Source organism: Cornus florida, unplaced genomic scaffold (assembly GCF_030987335.1).
Source record: "Cornus florida cultivar Cherokee Brave unplaced genomic scaffold, ASM3098733v1 CherokeeBrave_3.0.0_Hap2_Chr02, whole genome shotgun sequence".
NCBI lineage: Eukaryota > Viridiplantae > Streptophyta > Magnoliopsida > Cornales > Cornaceae > Cornus > Cornus florida.
This window is the reverse complement of record NW_026775572.1, coordinates 47558047-47571872: the sequence shown is the minus strand read 5'-3', so window position 1 is coordinate 47571872 and position 13826 is coordinate 47558047. Positions and strand designations below refer to the sequence as shown.

Here is a 13826-nt window from a genome sequence, read left to right as displayed (position 1 = left end):
CAACACCTCCTAAAGCCATATAAGTCATGCTCAAGTAAACACAGAAACCAGTAATACACGCTAGACAAATTAATCATGCTCCAAATTACCATAACCTTATAGATACATGCTTTAACAAGTTTTTAAACAACAACATTTATTGAAACACGCTAACACGGCTAAGCGATCATGCTTGGAATTTAGATTTGTAGGTCTTCACGTTTAATGATACTAGTTAAGAAAATTTTAAGTAGTTGGCATATACTATCACATTCAAATTAAACATAGAAAGATCCAAGGATAAATACCATTCAATGATATGTTGGATTACATGCTTATGCATCAAGGCCCACACACAACTCATACTAACCCACTCCCACACAAACACACCGAAAATGTGATACCTAGCCGGACCTTGGTACCCCCGCAGTCCCTAGGGAGAATTTGCTAATCATCCCAGGTAGAGGGTGACGATGTAAAGCCGTTCTTTGCACGCCAAATTGATGTAGTGAATGTGCGGTTCAAGAAAAGCCTTTTGGGTCAAGTTTAAAGTTATAAAAACCATTACCAACACTACTACTAAAGTAGCAAGAGTGAGTAGGGATCGTCCCAAGGGATTGGAGTCGTACTTGATTATGGAATCGCAATTAGGGTTAGTAGGTCGAGTGATTAAACAAATGGTTGGTTGGTTAATTAAACTAGAGAGTAACTAAATTAAACTAAGTAATTGAATGTAACAAAGAGTAAGTAAGAGAGAGAGAAATCTTGGGGTTTAGAGGTCACCACCAAGCAATGCTTTTCTACACTTCCAACTAGTGACTAATGAGGGTAATGTGTTTTGCAATAATGGTGTGTGTGTGTGTGTGTTTGGTTGATTCAATTAGCAAGGGTGACCAATTAAGCATACATTGTCTAATCAACATGTGAAAAGCACAATATATCTAGCAATTAAGTATATATTGTCTAAATAGCATGTGAAAAGCACAACATATCTAGCAAGTTATTAATCCTTTCATTAAGCTCACAAGCCATATACACCACAAGGTTAGAGACATATGCTACTTGCATTCAAAAGTATGGAACATCAAACAACTAGCATGAATTGTCCTCTCATCTAACAACTATGCTATCACTACACTACAATTAAGCTAATGACATGAAATTAAACTAATTAAGCTAAGGGAAAGCCATAATCCATTAAGAAATGAGCATGGACCATCTAAAAAATCACAAGAGCATTCTTTTAAGCACAATGTTTTGACAATCTCTAAATCTATAGCATTAATACACATAGACATGCATCAATAACTTAAGAAATAGAGGCAAATACATGAACATCTATTTTAGCATACATAGACATATAGATAGAATGAAATGATCAATTAGAAGCATTAAACCATATAAATCATTGAATAAACAAGATCTATATATATCAAAATGTCAAAACATTAATTACAACACTAATCCCTTAATAATACACAAGATTAAGATATAGAAAGTATGCTTGGGGCTAACTTTAACCCCAAGAGGATGTCTAGTCACTCATGGTGATGTTGCTCCAATCCTCAAGGGCTAACTCCATAGAAGAGATTTGCTCCTTGGTTGATGAAGAGTCTCCAATGGTGTCTCTAGCCTCCTTCTCCTCTAAGCTTGCTTCCCAAGAGATTAAACCCTAGAATAGTCTATATGCTAAAAAAGTGCATCATATTCCTTTTATAGGTAGGTCAAGTACGACGGTAAAAGCCAGCATGACCTAGAAATAAGTGAACCTCTCTCACCGTTGAAGGTGGAGGCAATTTAGAAATAAGCTCAACCTTCGCTTTGTCAACCTCTATTCCTCTCCTTGAGATAACGTGACCCAAAACAATACCCTCTTGAACCATGAAATGGCTCTTTTCCCAGCTAAGTACAAGGTTGGTTTCACGACATCTCTTGAGCACTAGATCTAAGTTTTTGAGGCATGCATCAAATGAGGACCCAAAAACAGAAAAATCATCCATGAAGACCTCTAGATACTCTTCCACCATATCCGAGAAAATTGACATCATACACCTTTGGAATGTGGCGGGTGCATTGCACAAACCAAAAGGCATCCGTCTATAAGCAAATGTGCCAAATGGACATGTAAAGGTGGTTTTCTCTTGGTCTAATGGGCTGAGGGCAACTTGATTGTACCCCGAATAGCCATCAAGGAAGCAATAATATTGTTGCCCGGCCAATCTCTCTAGAATTTGATCAATGAATGGCAAAGGGAAGTGATCCTTTCTAGTGGCGGCATTCAATTTGTGGTAATCAATGTATACACGCCATGAATTGGCGGTACGCTTAGAGATTTCCTCACCCTTTGCATTCTCAACCACTATAATCCCCGATTTTTTGGGAACTACTTGAGTTGGACTCACCCATTTAATATCGGAGATTGGGTAAATGATTCCGGCATCCAAGAGTTTGACAACTTCCTTTTTAACTACCTCCTTCATGTTTGGATTAAGTCTCCTTTGGGCATCCCTAAAGGGTTTTACATCATCTTTCATAAGTATACGATGCATACAAATAGAAAGGTCAATTCCCTTAAGATCCGCCACACTCTATCCTAGGGCTTCCTTATTTTCTTTAAGCACACTTAAGAGAGCATCTTCTTAGTCTTTTTCAAGACTTGAAGAAATGATAACCGGAAGAGTCTCTTTTGGTCCTAAGAATGCATACTTGAGATTATAAGGTAGAGTTTTAAGCTCAAGATTTGGTAGAGGACTAAAGATGAGACCGGTGGAGTGCTAGAGAGTGGAGGAAGAGGTTCTATTGCAGTCTTCCAAGATAAAAAATCTAAGCTTGCAACAGATTCCATGAGATTGCTTACTTCATTCATTGAATTTTCATCATCAAATCCACAACTTCCATACATTTCAAGAAAACAAGAGGTTAGAGGATCATCGGATAAAAGAGAAGAAAAACTATCCTCAATTGGTTGTTTCATTAACATTGTTGGAATTGATTCCTCAACAACCTCATCTAACACATCTACAAGGCAACACTCATCTTCATCCATGGGATGTCAACTTGCATGGAAAACATTAAGTTTGATCATCATATTGCCAAAAGAGAGGTCCATAATCTTGGATCTACAATTAATTGTTGCATTTACGATGGCAAGGAATGGTCTTCCCAAGATGATTGGGATGAAGTTGGAGGGATTAGCAACCGGTTCAGTATCAAGAACAACGAAATCAACCGGAAAGTAGAATTTATCCACCTTGATAAGAATGTCCTCAACCATGCCCCTAGGTGTTTTGATGGATCTATCGGCCATTTGAAGCACCACTGAGGTTGGCTTCAATTCATTCAACCCTAATTGGACATATACGGAGTAAGGAATCAAATTAACACTTGCACCTAAGTCAAGAAGAGCTCTACGAATTTCATGAGTTCCAATTACACAAGAAATAGTCGGAGCACCGGGATCTTTGAACTTAAATGGAGTATTTTGTTGAAGAATGGAGCTCACTTGCTCCGTGAGGAACACTTTTTTAGGGCTTGGTCCCTTGCTCTTCCTTTTTTGTGTGCAAAGATCTTTCAAGAATTTTGCATAAGGTGGAATTTGCTTAATGGCATCCAAAAGAGAAAGATTGATATTGACTTGCTTAAAAACTTCTATCATGTCATGTGTTTTCCTTTCTTGCCTCCCATAAGGCGAAGTTTCTTTTAAAGCGTAAGGGAATGGAGCTTTTGGCACACAAGACTTTGTAATTTGAGAGGATGATGGAGAAGATTGAGAATTCCAGTTAGGAACATTTTCATTCAAAGGAGTAGGAGTGGAATTGGAAATTGGATGGGTGACAACTTTAGGTTGCACTGATTCACTATCTTCCTTTGGTAGCTTAACCCTATTGTCCACTTGCTTACCACTTCTCAAGGTGGTGATGGCTTGCGCTTGAGCTTGGGAAGAATACCCCAATATAGGGTTTACTTCCACACAAAATTGGGCCTTTGGATTCCTCTCGGGTTAACTAGGCAATTTTCCAATTTCTCTTGCATTCAATGCATTAGCTATGGTCCCAATTTGGGATTTAAACTTTGATATAGATTGAGAATAGGAATGCAACAAGTTGATATCCTTTTCTAAGCTACCCAAGGCCATCAAAACCTTGTCTTCAAATGTGGAATTACTAGAAAGTGCTTGAGAATAATAAAAGCCAACTTGGGAATCATACATTCGAGGATGTGAGAAGTCATTCATTCTTTGATGATGGAAAGAAGAAGAGACGAACCCTTGAGAACCTCCATTTCTTTTATGAGGTGGAATGTATTTTCTTTCAAGATTTTTAGCTTGATAAGGGCTTTCATTCCATAATGGAACATATGCTTTTGAATAAGGGTGAGCAAATGTGGCATTAACTTATTCAAAGTGTTCATTAACAACATGTCCATGGGGATAATTGAAAGTAGTATGCAAAACACTTGAACATGTCATGCAAGGCTCACAAAAATGAGTTGTATGATGAAAAGGAGATACATTGATAGCCAATTTTTTATTCAACAAGAATTAATCAAGTTTTTGAGAAAGATTTTTAACCTCGGCTACAATTTCCCTTGATTTTTCAATTTGACACACTGTTACACTTTTCTCCTTTTTAGTAAAACCATGATCAAGCCGAGAAGTGTAATATTTGTGCAAAGAATTTTCACTCATTTTTTCAAAGAGGTGCCAAATGTCCCCACAAATGAATGCTTATGTGCACCTGTGCTAATGTAGAATCCTAGAGTGAATATCAAAACAATCACAAAATCAGGATGATGTGGACCACAAATGCAAGCATGATATTAATCTTTCGAACAATTTACTCCTAAATTGCATCCACAAAGCATACAAGGAGTATTGGACTCTCAAGTCAAGCAATTATTAAATTTTAAACAATATAGTCCTCAAAAGATCAAAGTCATAGCTAGTTATGGACCAATCATAAACAATCCCTCAAATACACAAGTCATGCTTAAAATTTGAATTGAAAGCAAATATTGCAATTAACACCATTACCCCCAAACTTAAATGGCACAATGTCCTCAATGTGCAAAGAGAATAAAGGAAAGAGTATACCAGTGTAGCTATGGCAAAGAATGGCCAGGACACAAGTATCCAAAGTGGGTGGTATAACCCCCACAAACTTGGGATTAACTGTGGTCTTAAAAAGATAGCACTTGGATAAAACTCATTAGATAACAAAAGAGATAATAATAGTGCGCAGTGAACAAGCAAGTGTAAATGGGACAAGAATTGAAGTAGAGAGAGAGGAAAAAGGCTGGTCCTAAAAATTTGGGCAGCACTCTCTCTCACTAAAGTCACTGGAATGCACCTGATGGAGTCAATCACAGACAGATATATTAATACAAAGATATAACATCCAAAATATAGCATGTATAGAAAAATAAAAATAATGTACATCACAATGTCTGGGAAATAGACTGGTTGCAAAAATAATATAACAGTAGCAAAAGAGTAGTAATGTATCATAGATATATGAAATGAAGGTATAGAGATAGAGAGATCAGGAATATCATGCTTAGGAGGTAGGACGGGCAGGGCGTGCTCCTTGGATATATGATCAGTATGACAATTATACATCAACCTTTGCAATAACACAAATCATTGTAAAATAGGGCTATTGGTCGGGTAAGTCGAACCACTGGGACTGCTAGTTTATGGCAACTAAGATATCTAGAATCACTTTTAGAATGATGAAAGGGTTTATAGAGTTTTGTTGGTTTGTCACTAAAATTAAGAATTAAAATGCATAAAACACTAAAGTAAAGAGGTAAAGATAAATAAGAAGGGACTAGGGAAGTGAATCCACCTTCAACCCTATACATATGCTAGACAAAGACTAAATTGGGAATAGACAATATATAATGGTCAAGAATTATATAGCAACACATGATTGCCGTATAATTATCAAGAAGTTCATTAAATCAAAAACAAGAATGATCCGTCAAAAGTTTATACATTTGAACTACCTAAACTAGGGTATAACATCAAGTATACTCTCTTAAGCAAAAGATCATCAAGCCTTTAATTAAATGATAAAGCACAAGAAACTAGGAATCAAGCATAAACCATCAAAAGAAATACCTAAGCAATGGACTATCAAGTTTCTCTATTAACATACGATGAAAACCATTCACAATCTTATTTCCATTGTCACCATGAAAATGCAAGCATTATGATTGAGATAAGAAACCATCTAAGACAAGATAATTAACTTAAAACAATCATTTGTGTGCATTAATATTCATTACGTCAAGTAATATGCTCTAGATTATGAAAAGACCAAACTATACATCATTATCCCCAAAATAGAAGCTAATCTAAAACATGCTTACAAGGAAGGGCTTCATCACCTCCCTAGAGAAGGATTTAGTTACCCATAGGAACAAGGAATGAAGGAGAAGAAGTAAATCCACCCTCTATTTTCGTGCTCAAGTATGCTAGCACCCAAAACCCTCAAGATCACTCCTTTCTTTCTCTAGAACTTAGCTAAAATGTGTCTATGAGATTTTACAAGCCTCCCCCCTTATCAAACCTAAATTCCTCTCATTTTTCCCCCATTTTCGAGCTCCAACTCCCCAGGATGAAGCTGGACTACACAAAAAATGATAAGAGGACCAAATGCAGCACAAAATCAGGAACAGTTAAACTACTCTCTGCAAATCGGCGGGCGCCCACGGGGCACTGGCGGGCACCCGCGGGTGCTTGCATCTTCAAAGATGACTATTGGTATGTTTGGCGGGTGCCCGCGGTGACGCGGCGGGCGCCTGCGGAAGCTCTACGGGGGCCCGCGGATCTGCAGCCGGGCCCCGTGAAACAAGGCAGTGAGATGTGGATTTTGGCGGGCGACCGCGGTGGCGTGGTAGGCGCTGGCGGGGCCTTGTGGCTGCAATACATGAACAAAACTTCTCGTGAACCCCTCCGTGCCAATCCGTTGATGCGGCTTCCATTATAAGCATTATGCCTCGAACTTCAACCATACAATGACTCAAGAGGTTTGGTCCAAAAGATGGCTCCCAGGCAACAGCGCACCGATTTCAACAAGAGATTGCCAAAACTGCTTCTTTAATCATATTTGGGGAAACCGACCTGAAACAAGACAGAAATACACAAATGAAGTTAAACTGTACATTATACTCCATTAATGGACTTAACTAATACAAGTAAAGGCGCTTAAATATATAATATTTGGTGCTTATCAATATCTCGGGACATGTTTCGCAGTGCAGTCATGACATCCGCACGCAGGGAAGAAATATCAGCTCGGATAAAGACAGTGTCTACGCGGATGGAGACTACGGCATCCTCCAAAGCCTGGATAAGCTCTCCAAAGCCGGGTGTCTGTGCTGGAGCCTCAGGTACCACTGGATCAGGAAAATGATGTGCATCCTGAGCCTACTTCGGGAAATGTAATGGTGACCCCGCTGAAGAGTGATGCTGTAGATCCTCTGCTGGAGGCTTCTACTCCAAGTCTATATCTATATGTACAGCAGCCACCGGTGTGACTACTGGATTGTCTGCTACTGCTGCGGCTGCTGCTGCTATCTCTTCCTCCTTAGCCTCCTCAACTGCTATCATAGCGTCTTCCACAAGACTCTTGATAAGAGCATTGTAGCTCTTATTCCAGTCCTTCTTACCAAAGTGGCAAGCTCTTGTCTCTGGGCGCTCATCTAGAAGGAATGGATAGCGCTGATCTCGCAAGATCTGAGTGATAAGGTGGCCAAAAGGAAGGTACTTAGCCCCCTTGGGCTTGGCCTTACTGATGTAATCCGCGTAGAGCTTCATCATTATGCTCCAATATAAGGCTGGAATAGATTTCTAGTACCCAGTGTAGAAAGCATACAGGGTAGTCAAATAATTGCCTCACCTCTGAATCTTGTGGCCAGCCATAAACACATTTCTGTACAAGACCGAATCGAAGAACCACAGATCATCGGGCAAATAGGTCCGAGTAGCAAATGTCTTACCCTTACTATAATGGCCTACAAGTGCTACAGCCATATTTGCATAAGAAGGCCTCCTCTCTAGAATGGGATAATCGAGCTCAAGCTTAAGAAGGCAAGCATGTGGGCATCGACAAGATCTGGCCAGAGTCTCCACTGTAATGCAGATAGGATGGCCATCGACAATAGTGCGCAGCTTCGTCAGATTACTCGGGGCAGGTCGGAGGTTCTAGAAGAACATCCGAACAAGCCTCGGGTAAACTGGGTATGTGACAGGGGCTAGAATGGCTGAAATGCCCCTTCAGTCTGTATCCTCGTAGGCTGCCCGGGTCAGAATGTACTGGGAGAAAAAAGAGATGTCGAAATGTGACTCATGCACCACTGTAAGGTGTGAGTATCTCGGCAGAGGTCTATCTAAAGCCTGGCCTGGCTGTGCGTGAGGCGGAGATGGAGAAAGCGATGGTGTATGCTCAGCCTCATCATGGGATGATGAAGATGCGGAAGTTGAAGACTGTAGTCTAGAGTCAACTAAGGGGGACTGAGCTAAATCTGCCCCGATATAAACCTCTAACTGCTCTGGCTGCTTAGGCTCAATAGGCTATTCTGAATCCTGGACATGAGATGGTCCTGTCTGATGCTCGAGCTGCTCTTGAATATGGGAGGGCTTGCCTGGCTCCTTTATCTTGGGCCTGACTCGGCGTGGATAATGCCTACGGGCAACAGTCTTTACCCTAGCCATGGCCTGCAAAACAGAAAGAAAAACACTTGTAGAAGAAGTCAGTACAGGCATAAAGAAGTGAATCACAGTATATAAAAACATGTATGTCAAATAAGATTGACAATACAGAATATGAATCTACGCAAATGATGATGGAGCTAAATAAACAGTGACATTATGTGAAGCATGCTAAACAATATAAGTATGGAATACATCTAATGTGGAAAACATAGGTATTGGGCATGTATAAGATATCATGGAATCACAAAAGAGAGTGTGTGAAGTGTGGGATGCAAATATGTGAAGTTCGATCGATCTGAGGTAAGTTTGATCGATTTTTAAATGATCGATTGAAACAAACTTCGATCGATCGAACTGGTACGAGAAATTCGAAAAGTGACAGATCTGTGACGTGGATGGCACAGGGGTACCCAAGCAAGCTTGTGGGGCCCTCTCACATAATAACACAACAAGATTGGTCACTTGTTTGGCCAATGACCCCCAAATACATGATTTGAATCAAAATGTATAGAAATCTATAAACATATATATACATATATATACACAAACATGGAATCTTCAAACATGTAAAGCTCAGATTCATGAAGATAAAAACTCGAAATCAAAAGAAAACTCGGGACTTACCAAATTTGAGAGAGAGAGAGAGGTGGAAATCGATAGAGATGATGAAATCGGAGATGAGAGATGATGTGGAAGCTTGGGATGGTTGCCGAAGGGTTCGCCAGAGATGGGAGAGGTAGGGTTTGCAGCGGCGAGGGAGATGAGGGCTTAGATCGATGTTGAAATCGATCTAATGACCCTAGGGTGTTATTTTTAAAAACTAGTCCCGACAAGTTCAATCGATCAGGGAAAATTTCCGATCGATCAAAGATAAATCGATCTGAAAATGTTGAGATCGATCTCCCCTCACTAAACGACAAAAAATTTTATTTTTTTATTTTATTTTTGAAATATTTTGAATTTTCAGAAATTAAAAATTAAAAGTATATATATTTTTTTTTTTTGAGTTTTTGGAAATAAAACAAAAGAAAATTGTTTTTGGGATTTTTGAAAATTTTAAAATGATTATAAAATTGGAGTTTTTGAAGATAAAATAAAATAAAATAAATACTAAAAATAAAAATAAAATTGCAGTCAAAGTCAAAGTCAAGGTCAACAAAGGGTACAGATCGATCAAACTAAGATCGATCGAGAAAATGGTTCGATCGATCAAACAGGTAAAAACCTGCAGACAAGTTCGAACGATGCACAGAGAGGCCTTTTTCATGGATCTCAAAAAAATTTCTAAGTGTGGAGTGAAGATCGATCCAAGAAAAAGTTGGATCGATCTAGGAACTTTCAGATCGATTTGAAGAAATTTTCGAACGAGACACAGAGGGCTGATTTATGCAGGAAATTTTAGATCGATGGAACAGAGAAATGATTGGATGCAGGAATGGGTGTTCGATCAATCGAACCTCTTTTGAGATCGATCGAACAGGGACAAAATGCTTATTTTCAAAATGAAAGTGCATAAATACTCAATCAAAATCCTAGCCATGTGTATGAATTCCAAAATATATCTAGACGACGCAAGAAATGAAAGATAAAATAGAAATGAGGGAGGAATAGGGTTGTAAACCCTACGAAGCATTTACTAGTCTTTAACGTCTCTAGCAAGACATTGGGCTCTTTTAGCCCAGATCAAACATCTTATAATGCATCCCTCCCTTAATGGGGTGATAGGTACTTTGAATTTCACTCAACAAATGGTTCCCTAAAGAACTTGTTGGATTAGGTTCAAAGGAATTTGTTGGTCCTTTGTCAATGTGAGTTTTAGGCTTCCATGCCCTCTCAAAGCAAGATTTTGAAACATCATTCTTTAGTTTCAGGTCGAAGATGAACTTTTTGAAGTTTTGGTTTTAAGCAAAGACTCAATTCTTTCACATTCATTGTCTAGACATTTTTCTGCAACATTTACTTCTTCATGCTTGTCAAATGAATTTGTGATCAGATTGAAGATATTCAACTTCATTTTCATATGCCCAAATGATATTTTCATTACCCCCGTCCTATAATTGATGTTGGCATTTGCGGTTGCCAAGAAAGGACGGCCAAGGATAACGGGAATTTGGCTCTTGGGATTTGGAACCGGTTCCATGTCAATGACAACGAAATCTATCAGAAAGAAGAATTTATCAATTTTAATCACGAAATCCTCAATGATACCCCGAGGCTTTTTGATGGATCAGTCAACAAGTTGTAAAACTACTGACATCGGTTTCAAGTCTCCTAAGCCTAATTTGACATATACCGAGTATGGAAGAAGATTAACACTTTCTCCTAAGTCTAGAAGAGCCCAATTAATGACATGGTCACCAATGATGCAAGAAGTAATAGGTGAACCGAGGTTGTTAAACTTTGGAAGGGTGTTATGTTGCAAGATTGAGCTCACTTGCTCGGTTCAGACCACTGTCCTAGGTGCTTGGCTCTTGTTCTTCCTCTTTTGGGTGCAAAGATCTTTCAAGAACTTGGCATAAGCCGGAATTTGCTTAATTGCATCCAAAAGTGGAAGATTAATCTTCACTTGCCTAAACATTTCAATGATTTCATTGGTCTTGGTCTTTTGTTTATTAAGATAAATGGATCCTTTCAAGACATCCGGAAATAGAGCTCTTGGCTCAAAAAAAATTTCAAAAATTTTGTTTGAAACATCATCAACACAAGAATTTTTAAAATCCTTTTTCAAAGATTTGTTCAATTCATCCTTCAAATCAATTTTGGACTCACTTTTCAAATCACTTTCTAACAGTTTCTCATTTGAATGATCATACATATGCAATGAAGGAGGAATTTGATGTGAAACGGGACGTGTGTCAACTTTTGGTTGACCGGTTCACTCTCTTCATTGGACACAGCTACTTGGTTGTCCATAATCTTCCCACTTATCAAGGTTGTCACCGCATTGACATATTCAATTGTGGGACCTTCTGATGAGGAATGAGTTTCCACAACACATTGTTGCTTTGGTGGGGCATTTAAAGGCATTTTCCCTTTCTCTCTAGCATTTAAGGTACTAGCTATTTGCCCCTACTTGGGTTTCTAGCTTAGCAATGGATTGAGAGTGAGAATGAAGCAATTGAGTGTTCGCCTTTAGAGTACCTAAAGCAGTCAAAACTTTCTCTTCAAAAGCGGGACTTCTAGAGTTTCCTTGAGAATAAGATTGATTTGGGAAATGAAAATTAGAAAATTGATTTCCATGTGATTGAAATGATGATGATTTAAAACCTTAGGAACCTTGGCCTTGCATTGTTGGCGGAACATACTTTCCTTGAAAACCACCTTGGGGAGGGTTTGAGCCTTCCTCTTGGCTTTTCCAAGAAAAGTTCGGATGGTTCCTCCAACTTGAATTGTAATGAGTGCCATAAGAATTATTCCCTTGATTAACAAATTTAGCATTGACTTGCTCATGGGGCTCACTTAGCAAATGTCCATAGGGATAATTGGAAGTAGAATGCAAGACACTTGGACAAGTCATACAAGATTCATTAGATGCACGGTGATGAATATGAGTAGGGGATGAAGATACTTGATTCGCCGAATTTTGGTTAATCAAACCTTTGAGATAAGGATTTCATTTCAGCGGCTATATCATTGGAGTTGTCAACTTTATATAAGCTGACATTCTTCCTTCCACCTAGGTTTCTACCATTTTTAGAAGATAAGGACCTATGCATGGAATTTTCACTCATACTTTCATACAATTGCCACACATCATTTTCATGCTTATCAATATAAGAACCACCTATAGATGCATTAACCATACCCTTGTGATTATCCGGTAAACTTTCAAAGAAATATTGGACTAGTTGCCACTTAGGTATGTCATGATGAGGGCACTTTCTAAGCAAATCGTTAAACCTTTCCCATGCCTCATGAAACATTTCCCCATCCCTTAAAGTTTAAGTCTTAAAACTTCTTCCGGCATGTCTGTGTATTTTACAGTGGAACACACTTCAAAAAACTCATCTAAATGCTTATAAGGTTCTTCACTAGGAAGTCCATGATAGTTAGGAAGCATTTGAATGGTTTGTGGTTTGATTTCATAGTGATGTGCTCTAAATGGAGGCAATTGAATGCAAGTAGGTGCATTATATTCATTAGGCACATAATGGTCTCTTAATGCAATAGGAGGATTCACAATTGGTGGTGCGATACGAACACCTCGATTAGCTTGAATCATGGGAGGTTATGAAACAAATATTGGTTGAGGCATTCCCAATGGAATTTGGCCTTGTTGTTGTGGTGGGATGAATGGTCTAGGCATGCCTAATGGTACTTAGATATTTTCATGATGCACATTAGGGTGGAGGATGCCTTGTTGGTCTATGTGACCAAGGTTCTCCACATGGTCGTCATTAAAATTCTCCATTGGTGAAATGGAATGATGAGAACTACATCTTCCCCTAGGATTACGAATAACCGATTAGAGATGAAAATTAGGAGGGACAAGAGTAAGATTTAATGACCTACGACCATGCATGCACTAGCAAAGAGAATAACAAGAAATAAGCAAGTAACAAACACTTCGCCCCCACAACAAATCAATCAAAAAATTTCCACATATAATGATCCCATGCTCCCATGCTTGAACAATATGCAAAGAAAAGTAAATAGCCTCCACGCGGGCTCACGATTTAACTAAGAAATGAAAAACAAGCCTCCACGCGGGCCGACGATTTAACTAGAGCTTGAGTTAGAAAGATCTCATAAAGGGTCCTTAAGCAACTTCAATTCATTTCCAACTTCCAAGCTTTACTATGCTTTGCATTTTTTTAGATTTTTTGTCCTTTTTGTGCTTAGCTTAACTCCTTGCTTTGAATTCTCCTTTGTTCAAATTCCTTCACTCAATTCACTTAGCCAAATAAGAACAAACACAATAAGTAACCAAAAATAAAATTAAAGTAAAGACACGATCAAAAGAGTACTAATTCCTAAATGTTTCCAAAACACAATGTTGACAATTCAATCCTCGGCAACAGCGCCAAAATTTGACGGTGGCTGTTCCTATACGCCAAAATAATGTAGTGAATGCACGGTTCAAGCAAAGCCTTTTGGGTTAAGTTTAAATTTATAAAACCATTACTAC

General features: G+C 38.7%; 1 non-coding gene across 1 annotated transcript; it reads left to right on the top strand.

Moving 5' to 3' along the window:
• Positions 1-12559: 12559 nt before the first annotated feature.
• Positions 12560-12667, top strand: LOC132297770 (small nucleolar RNA R71). The gene has a single exon (XR_009479403.1). It is a non-coding gene; the product is annotated as a small nucleolar RNA R71 (small nucleolar RNA).
• Positions 12668-13826: the final 1159 nt, after the last annotated feature.